The sequence below is a fragment of the Zonotrichia leucophrys genome, chromosome 3 (genome assembly GCF_028769735.1).
Source record: "Zonotrichia leucophrys gambelii isolate GWCS_2022_RI chromosome 3, RI_Zleu_2.0, whole genome shotgun sequence".
NCBI lineage: Eukaryota > Metazoa > Chordata > Aves > Passeriformes > Passerellidae > Zonotrichia > Zonotrichia leucophrys.
In genome coordinates, this window is record NC_088172.1 from 91,333,913 (window position 1) to 91,347,235 (window position 13,323).

The following is a 13,323-nucleotide window of genomic DNA, read 5'->3' on the forward strand; positions in this document are numbered from 1 at the left end:
GCTCTGACTTCCTTCTTCCACCTTGTCTACATCTGTAGTACCAGTTCTGTGCTGAGATGGCCATTGGAGATCTGCTGCCTTCCAGAAAAACAATGAGAGTGGAGTTCTTTGGAGTTCAAACATATGCCAGGATGGCCTATTTTTCCTTTTTGTAGTGGAAAGGTCTCCTGAAAAGCCTTCCCCTTTTCCAGCCCTGGCATGGCACATGGACTCCTGAGGATTCCCTGTGAGTGCTGCAAGGAGCGTGAGCAGCACAGAGAGAGGAAGCAGGACATGATAGTTCATGTTGTCAGCCAGATTTAAGTGTGGTTAAATACAGTTAAACCAGTGGGATAAGCTTCTCTATGTCTGTTTTCTTTGCTACTCACTCCCAAAATTACCTGTCTGCTTATTTATACAATTGTCTTGACCCTTATATTTGTTTCTGCTTCTGCACCCCCTGAAGAAAAAAAATTATTTTCACTTTTCTCTGCATATATTTTATCTGAAAGTTTCTAAGTCGTGTTTCTTGTGGTTATGCCTTTCTTTAAGTGATTCTATTAAAATATGTGAATTTTAATGCATTGGACTATGTTGGTTGGACCCAGGACCTGCAAAATGTATTTTGAGGTTTTTTTGGTCATCTAGTTTTCAGCCTAGATAGGGTTTCCCTTCAGTCTGTCCTGGAAAGTGTTGGAAAACAAGCTGGTCAAGGATGAGGGAAGAGCAACAACTTTCCTGGGCCCTTGGGAAACACTCTGGGCTGAAGGGATACACTTCTTTCCCTGGATCATGCTCAGATTCCAAGTGCCTCCCAGCTCTCTGCAAAATAACTTCTTAATAAAACCATCTTACACTTGGGATCTACCCATCATTCCCTTTGGTTGGCTGCAGTTTCAGAGCTGGATGAACATGAAGCCTTCAGTGCTTCCATATCTACATCTCTCCAAAATAATATTTTTAGCTGATCCCAGAAGATTTGAAACAAAACAAATGCATGCAGCAATATTCTAAACTTGCCTGGATGCAAAGCTAAAAACTGCAGCTTGCTGTCATGTGCTTGATGAAACGAATTGAGTCAACTCATCCTTTCCAAAAATCCCATGCTTGCTGCTTTTTTTTTTTCTCTGTTGTGTGGGAGGAGGAGAGAATTAGTTATTCAGTGGAATGAGGACAATTAAAAGCAAATGCAGTTTCCAGTGATGCCATCATCTGTTCAGTGTGCCCTGAGCAACACAGAGGTAGCCTGGCTTCTTAATTGGCCCCTTTCCCTTCTGTCCTGTGCTTCCCATTGGCACAGGGCTGGCAGTTTCCAAAGTCCCCACAGGACTGTGATGCAGGTGTGCCCGTTCCTGCTTTGCCTGGACAATCCCCTGAGTTGTGACCTCAGAGGGGCTGGAAGGCTCTAAACTGCCATGGATTCAGAGGTGATGATTGAGGCAGCTCTCCTGCCCAGCCTGCCTTTCCCTGGAGTGTTGCTCTGTAGTGGGGACATGTCCATGGATCCAGGTCCATTTGTCCATGGATTCCAGCCCAGGATGGATCTGTGGTGTCACCTTTGACCATTGCTGCCTGAGATGGGTCTCAGGGATCTGGGCCTCCCCACAGCCTGTGGACACAGTGGCCACCTGGACACAGCTGGGCCCAGGCTCTGCACAGCAAAGCTGTTAAAGGGGAGCTAAGGCAATCAGCAGGCCTTTAAATGCCACCCAACCACCAGGGCATGGATGTTTAATGCTTTTTCACTTATTCACATTAAAAGTGGATCCAGAGCAGCTTTTCTGAGGAGGCAGGATCAGCAGAGCCAATGACCTCAGCTCCACCATCGCTCCAGGGGCTTTCAGTGTTACTCAGCGATTTTTGCCAGCGTCACTTTTTATCACTTGGAAATCTCACTCCACCTGTTCTGGAACAGGAGCAGCAGAAGGTGTGTTCAGGCACCTTTGGGCAATAATGAATCATGCTCATGGCAAACTCCTTGGCAGCTCCTGGCTGCTGACTGCCAGGGAAAGCTGTCACCAGAGCAGGCTCAATGACTGCACAAAAGTGGGGTTTGCCTGGAGCCTGTGCCAGCCCTAAAGCCCCCAGACAACAACCCATCCCCTCGGGCCCTACACCAATATTGCTAAATACACATTATTCATACAGTGCAGAGTTTTTCATACCACAGAGGCCTGGGATTAGTGTTCCTCACAACAACATAAATGTATTTATAGCCCATGTGTGTCTGCATTTTGTTATACTTTAAACTTCATAGGCTAATGGTTAATAAAGCCAGGCTCTATTTATGGTTCTGCAGCAAAGAATATGTTGAATAGTATCATGCAAAAGGTTTAGGATCTGCTGGCTCCAAACAATCTTTCAGACTAATTTAGGGGCTCATTGGCAGAATAGAAGGTATTAAAGTGGTAGTCTGAGGTTGGCTTCCCCAGGGCACAGCCAAGAAAGAGAAGAGCAGCTGTAGGAGTCCCCAGGATGGGGCATACTCAACCCACCTTTGCTCTTGATACTCAAAAAAATCAGGGTGTCTGGAGTTCCTGTACTATTTAAAAGGGAAAAAAACCCAAACAAACAACAACCACCAATAAGAGTTCCCAGGTCACATTAAACAACTTTTTTTCAAGTTTGAGATGCAAGTTTCTTTGCACCAGCTGATTTTAAAATATGTTGTTCATCGTATAACTACAGATCCATGCAGTGTCCTCTCCTTCATTTGTCCGCCCTGTGGCAGAGTGGTTCTACCCAAATACTTCTTCCAAGTGTTTAACATCCTTACTCTTTGAAAATCTGCAGTAATGGCTCCACCATGTCTCTAGGCAGCCTGGTCCATGGCTCAGTTATAGAATTCATAAACTCAGATCTACTCTAAAACTGTAGAACTCATAAACTTTTATCTACTAAAGTAAACTGAAGAGCAAGTTGGGACCAAATATCTACCTACTGTTTGGGGTTTGCTTTCTTAAAGAAAAAGAAACAACTCAAAGCAAAAGCTTTCGTATTCCAGGCACTTCTGCAGAGTTTGGAAATAAAGCAAAAAAACAACTTCCTGCAAAACGCATAGATTGGCACCTTCCCCGGTGTGACACCGAATAAATTTGTCCAACAAATAGACCTGGAAGGATAAAAAAGAGGAAAGGTGCCTACAAAGCTGTAAACCCCTGATATTCATTTTATTAAAATTTAATGAGGCTTTATTAATAATGAATGCAGCCAGGAAGATGGGAGAAGAGCAGTGGAATGGCCTTGAGATTCCTCATTAGCCAGATTTCTCTACAGAGCTGGGAAAGAAGAGGGCAGCTGGAAGCAGCAGTCTGCAGCACGCTCTGTGGGCTGCCTACATTGGTGAAGAGTATTTTAAGTGGTTTTTTCATTAAAAGCTGAACTGGGGGTAAGTTGTATGCATGTCCTGTAAGGAAAAGATGCTCCTGAATTCCAATGCCTTGAGTATAGTGTGGGGAATTGGGGTCATTTCCTCACTGATGGTGATTTCCTGGGTGAAGTTAACTCTGTCTCCCTGGGTCTCCCATCCCACACGGTATCATCTGCACAGAAATCCAGCTCCTAGCCCTTCAGGAGCTGATCCACCACCATGGCAGTGGCTGATGTGACACACAGAGCTGGGGGTGTGACAGATGTTACACCTTGAGCACAAACAACTGCCCTGCCTGTTGAGCTCACAGCAACCACGTGTGGACCGTTTCCTTGGGTGGCTGCGTTACCCAGCACGACTCAGGGGAGATGCAGCTCATCCGTGACTTCCCTTCCCCAGCTGCCAGGCCAGCTGCCTTATCAAAGAGAGGAATGGAGCTGATTAGACACAGCCTGTTTTTTTTTTTCAAGACCCTAGCAGTTGCTTTAAGGCTTATGTAGGTCTTTAAGATTAATTAATGCTTTATTTGGATGTCCCCCTAACTGTTGCTAATAGGTTCTCTGTCTTGTGGGACCTCTTCTGTTCCCTGGAGTTTATAGTGTCATTCAACTGACCACAATTTGATCTGTTTCTTGAAGGTTCCAGAGTAAATTTTACTTGACCCTGCTGAGTCTGGGCTCCTCTCATCTCTCTTAGCTGTTCTTTAAGCTCTTCCTCATCTGGCCTGCATTTCCTGTCTCTGGTTCTTACTATGAAGCGTGTTAATAAGCATCTGGATGCCATTAACATGTTTTGTGAGAACAGAAGCAGGATAAAAAGTAGAAATTGAAAGCAGAACCTATGTAGAAGTAAATCTGTATTCTTTTGTGCTTCCATCAGGAGCAACCTCCCAGAAGAAGATATCTTTGCATCTTTCTCACGCTTGTGAAACAGACCCCTAGGCCTGACTAATCCTAGTCAGGTAGGTATAAAAACACCGTTTGGACAAGGTTTTTTTTTTTGGACAAGAGTTGCTATGTGGCAATAAGAAATACTTCCAAGGATTCAGGAGGTATTAGAAAGAGCTTGGCTATGGTCATCTCAAAAACCCCTGTTTCAGCAAGCATTCCTCTTCTGGAACAAAAAGGGGCAGGACAGAAGAGTGCTGATCATTTTCCCCTTACTTTTCAGGGCTGGGTGAATCCACAGAGCATATCTGAGTCTCTTTTGAAAAGTCACCAGCAGATGAAGTAATTTGAGGCCTCACCCACACCACAGTTTATTCAGCCAGCTGCGTAGGTCTCTTAACAGAGGTGCTTTTTAATACAGCATGTCAAGTGCTGAGAAATATCACTTTGATTTTGACATACTCCCCACCAAGGATGATGTGTTTGCTGTTGTGTTGTTGTCAAGGTGAAGAAATGGATTAGCATGGATTCTTAATTGCTTCAGTGTTGAACTCTGATATAAGCTGGAAGGGAAACATCATCCTAGATGAATAAAGAGGTGGTGCAAGAGCTGATCACCCTCTGTTGAGAAGCCAAGCTCTCCAAAGGCAAGGAGGAGATTTCAGTGTTGATTCTATCTCTAGCTGCATTGAATCAGTTGCTGGTTCCTACAGATGCCTCTGCTGCCGCTAGCAGACACCAGGGGACAAGAAAAGACACGACTGTCTGAAATCCAGGTACTCCTCATTTCTGGAAGTCTGGGGAAAGGCTGCCATCTGCTGTAATGCACAGCGGTTGCTGGAAGTTCATTTGACTTTAATCAAATCCCAGCAGTTGCTCTGAAGCTGAGACGGGCTCAGGGTAGGAGCAAAGTAAAACAAGCAAAGACAAACTGTGCCCTCAAAGACCTGATGATGCTTTTCACACAGATCCCTCCCTAATAATGGCTGTTACCTAGCATGCCCTTAGAGGAAAAAAATCTTCCCTGTGGACCTGCTTTAATCCCTGGGATTTCCAGTCAATGTCAAAGACAGGACTGAAGCACCATTCAGAGCCTGCAGTGAGGGTGCTGCTTCCTCAGATTAATCTGGCACCCTTGTCATTCCACAGCCTCTCAGTTGTAGAGTTCTAAAATGCAGGAAGGTGTGTGGTTTTCCTCTCAGCAGTATGTGTGTGACACCTGCACTAGCTACGAGTGAACTTGGCTCTACCCTCTACCCACAGGTCTTGCAACCTAGACGAGAGCAAAGTCTAAAAACATCTACAACTCAGGGCCTTTATCTCTGATCTTTAAAATGAAACGTGTACTGAGCCCTGTGGTATCTCGAATCAAATTCTTCTCTTTAAAAGTCACTAAGATGCCAGCCCTACTCCCTCAGTACCAACATGGACTTTTTTGTACTCAGCACTTTTTTCTTTTTTTTTTTTTCCAACCATCACTTGCTTTGAAACTGCACGTTTTGACTCACAAGTATTCTCAGAAACAAGAGCTTTTTGCTTGCCTGAGGTGCTGCTTGGACCAGACTGTTTTCCATGACACTTTCCTGAAAGCACCCCACTAGAATTCCTCCTTTTGTGATGTTGGAGTGGCCACAGCTGGATGGAAAGGGAGCACACAACAAGCTAGCCTGGAAAGCTGACATAAAGAAAGCCAGAGCTCCTGATGACTCCGGTATTGATGTATTCCATTAGGATAAACTGCTATCTGATAAAATGGGCTCATTCCAGATACAGAAGAAAGAGCTTTTAATTCTACACAGCCTCTTTACTGGAGACAGGGAGAACCAAGAACTGTGTGAAATGCAGCCACATCTGCAGCGTGTCTAAGGTGCTGAGGAATGACCTGGAGCCAGGAGGAGCTCTGCTACCCTTGCAGACATGGAGGAATACATGCCAGGGCGTTCAGGAGCATCAGGAGAGTCTTGGCATCCCAGTTTTATGGGTTATCCTTGTCTTATGAGTGTCTTGATGGCATCTATTAAGAAACTGTCCTAAAAAGAGCCATGTGAAGGGGTAGCCCTTGAGGTGAGCCTGTCAGAGGTCTGAACCTGACTTCCACCAGTTAGTATTTGGTTGACATAATAAAAATAATCTTCAAAATTGTCATCTGTCTTAATTTTGAGAGCCAGTTGCCCTATAAAACTGGCATTCCATTCTGCATGTTCCTAAGCTCCTGTCTTGAAAGGTTTCTCATGGCACTGAGCACCATGCTCCACTTAAACAAGGCCTGGAAACATGTTCCCTGCTATGGCATGAAATATTCAATCTTAATATCCCTTCACATTACTTGAGACAAGAAGAGCAGAAACTCTCCATCTGCCTTCTCTGCAGTGTTCATTATTTTACATATTTCTTTTATATCCCCTGCTTCCTCCGAGGAGAGCTTTTCCTCGAAGGTTGGTTGTTCCTATCATTGTTTAATGCTGCCCTTTTAGAGACAAGATTACCCACTACACTCAGGGTTCCTGGGGGACCTGCCCCTCTAATTACATTTAATCACTATTTTCCCTCACATTCCCGATGGATTGCAGTACCTTCTTCAGTGTTCAGCAAGCTGAGCAAAGGTTTTCTATGAAAAACTGAATCCTGTGAGCAAAGACCTTCTAAAACACTATGACATCTCAAGGAAGGAGGTCAGGTATTCCTAGAGATGACCCAACTTTTACAACAGTTGGCTGCTAGTTCTGCCATTGAGCAGTAATAAGCATTTCCTTGTTTTTTTTAACGTCTCTTGTACCTGAGAAAACATTGAGCTACTTTGTTCTTTTTACTGTTTATTTTCTACAGCACAAAACTCACTGTTTCCCATTTCTTTTCCAGGAAGACTCCACTGAAGACTCCTGAGCTGGCATGAGTGTAGGAAAAAACCTTGTCATATTTCTGTTGTTTTATAAGAATGCCAGTTTAACTCACATAGATGAAAAAGCAGCAGTAGAAAGATTTTCCTGGCTAAAGCTACTTGGGGTTGGAGTTTTTCCCTGGAAGAGCCTTTGTGGAACCATGTCCTGTGTGCCCAGGGTAAGGGTGTTTGTTGGGCTGAGTCACGCTGCCCTGCAGAGCTGACGTGGCCCTTGGCAATCAGTAGGAAGCCCAGATAACTGAAATGCTCCCATAAAAGCAGACTTTGTGGACACAAGCTGTATGTGAGGAGGTAGACTGACAACAGATCAAGTGAACTATGCTTGACTGACTCACAATTTCCTCACCTCACCAGCTCTGCTGGCTGTTCTTACCCACAGAGCCATCCAGACTGCCAACACCACAGCTCACAAGCCCAGCCACGCCACGTGCCTTGGGGAGATTTGCTATGCTTTAAAGCAGCCTTTCTTCTTTCTCCAAGTCTCCAGAAATCACCCACTGAGCCTCCTACAGTCGGCAGGAGAGGAGGTTTCTCAGGCTGGACCGGCGTTGTCACTGCCACCACGGGGTTTAGCAGAAAGGTGACAGTCAGAAAAGGAAGCAGCAGGAGGCAACCTCATGGCTGTCATCCTTTCCTTCTGATCCACAAAGATGATGCAGCTCCAGTTTATTTTTCCCAAGGGGAACAGAGGGCTTTGCTGTTAATACAAAATGCAGCAGAACAGCAACAACATTTAGCTCAGAGATAATGTCAATAAGGTAGAAAATCAAACAGTTTGTTGCTTTCCCTGCATGAGCAGATAACATGACTCTTATCATTGCAACTGGAAAACATTACAGTCATGAGAGGGTGCATGGCTCAAATGTCACTTTGAGGGTATGGCTTTCCCCTGCATCTCTGACACAATTAATTACTGGCTTTGAAAGTACCTCTCTGGTGCAAGAGAAACACAGACCCAAGGTTTTCTGGGCTTCCTGGGCAAATGTCAACTGAGGGGTAAGCCAGCTCTACATAAAGGTCATTTCATGCTAAGCAACTGATGCAGAATTTCTTCTTAAAGCGGCTCTGACCAATTCACTGAGATAAACCCAGTGGGACAGCTCCCTGACTCAGTGAAGATGCTGCAAGAACAGTGTTGTGAACCTCAGCAGCTGAGCACTGAGGTCAGTCCTGCACAGCTGGACTTGGCTCTGGCTCAGTTTGCTGACCAGGACTGGACACATTTCAGCAGTGAGTGGATCAGCCCATGATTCATACAAGGGAGGAATGGAAAATTGTATCTATGCTGCAGGACTCACCTTCAGCCTCAGGCTGACTCATAGGGCTAAAGAGGGGAAAATTGGTTTACCACTAATCTTGTAGGAAGGGCTTTCCTCTCAAAACCAGTGTCTGTAGTTAATAATCACATACAGCTGCTTCTCTGCTGGGGATTCCCTTTCATTTTGCCTTCCACTCTCTTCCCATCCCCTCCCATCTGTTTCTTTGCTAGTGGAAAGAGGTTATATAGATACTCTCAGGTCCAATTCCAGAAGGTCAGACTAGTCAAAGCAAACTGTGAACTCTGGGCAAATCCAAACTTTCCAGCTCAATTGTGAGTGGTTGCAGGAGCCATGGAGACACTCCCAGCCAGCTGGCACAAATGCTGAGGCAGGAATGCCATCTTCAACCCACACAGCTGAGGATTTTTTTCTGGCTCGAGAGCAAGTAACAGAAAGCAGAACCCCGGGGAGGACAGCGCTAACACCACCTCCCTCCTACAGCCTCTACAATTTCCTCACCTTTATCCATGTGACTAAATTCTGCAAGCTCAGTCCTTCTGCCGTCTGGATCAATACACAGCAATCAGTTTTACATTATGTTCATGATCTCTTTGCTTACTTTATTGCTGCTGTGTCGTATTTTAGAGATTAGGAGTCAGGCAGACTCCAACTAATGTGACCCCCAAGGGGAAAAAAAAACCTAGAAAAACCCCAAGCCACCATGTTTTGCCCAAGAGGAGCATCTGAGCACATCGGAGGCTGCAAGGCACAAAGAGATTTCTTTGTTGTGTAGGGGAAAATATACTATGAATATATTGTGAGTGACATTTACAGGTTGCTGGAGGGAAATCCCCACTGGCTTCCTAACAAGCATTTAATATTTAACATAGTTGTGTTTTTTGACTGCTTTTGCTGTTCTAGCTTTCTATAAAGTCTGTTTGAGCTGTGCTAATATTAACTACAGAAAGCCAAGGATGGAATTCTGAAGCATAAGAAGATACATCTTTATGTTCTAAAGCATGTCTATGAAAGGTATAATGGATGGTCACTGACACTGAAGCCCACGGTTATGAAGTAATAATAATATTAAACTAGTCTTTCTTTCTGGTAGTGTCACGTTTTGGCTCTTTAAACTCAACTTTATAAAGGGTGAGCACTGGTCAGGACATACACATCTCTCAAGGAAGTCATCAAGGAGCTCCTGATCCTGGTGATACTCATTTGGGATTTACTGGCTGAGTCTGCAGAACAAATTGTACCGAACCAACCTCTGCCAACCTTGATCACCAAGGAGAGAACAACATCTTCAGCCCAGTCTGTCTGGGCCAGCACCAGACACAAACACGAGTCAGTGAGCTGCAAGCCCAGGCGTGAACCCGTGTAACCCATGGATTTCCACACTCGCGCCCATAGCCACACGCTTATGCTATTAAATACAGCCGGAATCGCTGCTGTTAATTAATCAGAGTTTCCCTGTGTTTTGCTGACTGGCACAGCGCTACGGCCGAGAATTTAAGCCTGTTTAAGGCACGATCAGGCACGAGGCTGCTACAGCTTCAACGCGCCCCTCTGTTCCAGCAGCCTCTGTGGCCTGAGGGAGAACTGCAGCCTAAAATACAAATCTGACTCAAACCGGCTGCGGAGCACCCGCGGGGGGGCTCGGTGACGAGGGCTCCCAAATGCCGGCACCGCGGGCCCCCACGGGACCGGCACCGCAACCCCACGGCGGGCGGGCGGGCGGGCGACAGCGCGGCCCCTTCCGCCGGCCTCGGCCGCGGCTCCTCCCCCGGGCGGCGGCAGAGGCGGGGCCTGGTTCCTCCCGCCGCCGCCCGGGCCCTTCCTGCGCCGCCCTGCGCGGGGGCACCGACGTGTCGCGGCGGAGGAGCCGCGCTAGGCCGCGCATCCTGCCCGGCGCCTCAGGTACAGCGCGGGGGGCCCGCCCGCCGCCGGCCCCGCCGCCTCCCGCCCCCGCCCGCCGCCGGGGCTCCCCCGGGCAGCGGCCGGGAAAGTTTAATTTCCCCGGGTGCCCTTTGTGTGGGCGGCCCGGGCGGCCTGGGCCGGGCGGCGGAGCGGAGGGACGCGAGGGGAGGTGGGCGGGGGGGCTGCCCGCGGCCCGCTTTCCCTCCTTCCCTGCAAATCCCCGTTCCGAATTTCCATGGTAACCCCCGGTGGGCAGCGGGCGGTGCCCGGCGGGAGGCGCGGGGACGGCGCGGAGGTGTCGGCGGGAGGCCGGGCCTCCCTCATGCGGTCACTGTCCCGCAGGTCCCGGCAGCATTCCCGACCATGCCACGGGGAGAGATATGACGACGGCCTCCGGGAGATATCCCTGGCGTGTTCTCCATAAGGTATGGCCGGCTCGGGAGCTAACGCTTCGAGCAAGTATTCAGTGTTTGGCGCATGGCAGCCAGGAGAGACTGGGATGTGGAGCGCTAAAAGGGCTGGTTGGTTCCATAAGCCGTGTAGGAAGGCCATGGTTCCTGGGTTTGTAGATGATCCTAAAATTGTGTGATGGGGAGATTAATTTCTTGCATTTCTTTACTGTAATTTTTCAAAGACGGTATGTGATGTTGAGAGAAGTACACATATGGGGGTATAAAATACCCACCTTCTGCAATCCCAGCAGAAACTTTCCCCTTCTGACGGCCCAGTTTGGGCCTTAGTATGTTGCTATGTCCCTTTTTCTTCTCTGTTACTCTTGTACTCTCTAAATACTTAGGATTTCTGTTGCAGGACACAGAGTTATCACAATCCAGTGTAAAATATAGAATGCCTATTTTAAAGTTCATCACAGTAATTACTGGGCTACAGATTTGCTTTTTTGGTGTTTTGTTTTGGTTTTTTTTTTTTTTTGTTTCTAGCATAGGGGGTGTATTGACTTTCCTGTCTTACCTGTACTGATGAAGTCCTGAATGAGAAGTCCTATGGACTTGTGCAGCTGTTGCTGTGCAACCCTGCAAGAAATTGCTCTCTTACTCAAAAACCCAAGTGCAGTATGTTAATTGTTGTAGTGGCTGCAGTAATTACTGTTGTGACGTGGGAGTCAGTGTGGCTCTTTGACAGACTCTAGTGCAGACAAAAGGTCTTGAAATGCTTTGGACATTAGGTTGGTGTATCTGTTGGGTAGGAGAACAGTGCCCAAAATGGACTGATAGACAGGAGATCCACGGCTGTTCACGCAGAAGTCACTGGGCAGCCTCACCAATGAGGCCAGGAGGTTGCACAATGAGAAGCATCTCTACCTCTCCTATCCCATTTGCCAGTAACAAGATCTGCCCCAAGTGTCCCACTGTCTTCAGCACCATCTTTCTCTGTAGTGGGAGTCTGGCATGTGTGCAGGAATCTTGCCTTGTTGACAGGCACAAACTTCATGGGAGGAGAAGGAGATGCACATTTCCAGTGTTGAACAGAGATATTGTTTGCCTGGAAAATGTCAGGCACTGCTAGAAATGAGTGGAGAAAGCTGAGTGCAGGCTTCTCTTTGGCAGTTTGAGCAGGAAGAGGTTGGGAAATGGAATCATGATCATGTAGGTGTTATTTCTTCTTTTGGGGCAGCAACTCTGTGAAGAAGCCACTTCTGCTTTCCTTCTCCAGAGTGTGGGGAAAATGAGGAGCTGTGAGTCTGAGGAAGAGAGAAGGCCCATGAACATCATATTGTCCTTCCAGTTGAGAGGCTCACAGTTTTTCTTTGGTTTCCTTTTTTTTTGTTTTCCCTTCACACTTTGTTTATTCTTGTCTTGTTTTATGAATGGAGCAGAAAGAGTGAGCAGGTGAGCATGAGTGTGGATGTTCTACGCACATTTTTCTGGGGCCTCATATGAGTAAGTCCAAATCTACCAGCAAATCTAGGATTTGTCTTAATATTTCTAGCTTTTTGCACCCACCTCACTTAGGTGCTAGATTTAAAAAAAAACCCAAAACAACAAAACTGAATATGCTCAGCAGAAGGTAAAGAATTGTTAACGTGGCTCCTTCATACTCAAAACTGACAGGTCCACATACTGATCAGGTGTTCCAAGTTACTCATACCTAATAGCTTAAATATCCCAGCTTTTTCTCTGTCAGTCTGGTTCTTAAATTTAAAAAAAAAAGGGTGCCCTTTTGGATGTGTGTGGGTGTGTGTTAGGGCTAGATTATTAGAATTTGGGTAGCATGTCTGGCACTTTGCAATATGTTAGAGAGTTCCCATCATTTTTATACAGTCACTGTAAGACTGTGTACAGCAGTTTGGACTTTATACAGCAGTGTAAGACCTTCTTGGTTTTTGGCATTCTAGGTGTAGCATGACCATGCTGGGCTTTATGCCGTGGAATTATTTATTCTTTTTGTCAATGGAAGCTGTTTAAAGGATGAAAAGGAAGTGATGTGAATAGAGGTGATCAGTTTTGTTTGAGCTTCTGTTGGGCAGGTATTAATACCACAAGGACTGTCAGCAAACATGGATGGCATGCTCTGTTGCTCACCAGGTTAAAGTTTGGATGTTCTTGTTTGCAGAGTACCTGCCCTGTAGAGTGACAGTGGACTGGCATCCTGTGTCAGGACTTGATGTGAGGTGCACTGGGCCTGCTTTTTGATAGTCTGGCTGCAGCTTTATGCACAATGTCAAACTCTGGAGTCTTTTTCTGTGGCTCCCTCATAGCCACTTCCAGTTCAGGACTTGGATAAGGCTTTGGAACACATGATTCCCATGAAAATTCATATTTTTAGGAAGTTATTTCCTGATGAACAAGAGCCTGGTCCTGCTGAAGACGGCAAGTGGAGGGGCTGTACAGGGATCGTGCTGTTGACACAAATTGCCGTGAGCATCTTGGACTCCTTTTGTCACGTCAGGACCTCGGTGTTGGGATTTTTGCTGGGGCTGGTGCAGTTCTTCTGCCTTTTTCCACATGTCACTGCTCTGCAGTGTCTACCTTTACCAGACTAGTGGCAGGA

General features: G+C 46.6%; 1 protein-coding gene across 2 annotated transcripts in view; it reads left to right on the top strand.

The window, feature by feature from the left end:
• Positions 1 to 10,202: 10,202 nt before the first annotated feature.
• VPS54 (VPS54 subunit of GARP complex) overlaps positions 10,203 to 13,323 on the top strand; it is a 48,510-nt gene continuing 45,389 nt past the window's right edge. For both annotated transcript variants that reach the window (XM_064709238.1, XM_064709239.1), the window contains exons 1-2: positions 10,203 to 10,314; positions 10,657 to 10,739. The gene's annotated coding sequence lies outside the window, so the exon portion shown is untranslated. The remainder of the gene's footprint in view (positions 10,315 to 10,656; positions 10,740 to 13,323) is intronic.